Genomic DNA, 245 nt, shown 5'->3' on the forward strand with positions numbered 1-245 from the left:
GCTAAAAAGACACTCGACAATACCACAGAAAACAAACCAGACAAACAAGACCAAGACAAAGCATCCTATAACCAATTTGCACAGATGCCTGGTACCTTCAGTACCTGGTCCAAACTGCAGCTTAACTTTAGCTGCTTCTGGAATACTAAACACAGAAACAGAATACAGACAACAGACACTAACACATCTAAGCACACTTGTCCATGCCTATACTTAATGATGCAGCCGAACGCAACCTCCGAAGT

Source organism: Rattus norvegicus, chromosome Y (assembly GCF_021556685.1).
Source record: "Rattus norvegicus strain SHRSP/BbbUtx chromosome Y, alternate assembly SHRSP_T2T, whole genome shotgun sequence".
NCBI classification, from domain to species: Eukaryota; Metazoa; Chordata; class Mammalia; order Rodentia; family Muridae; genus Rattus; species Rattus norvegicus.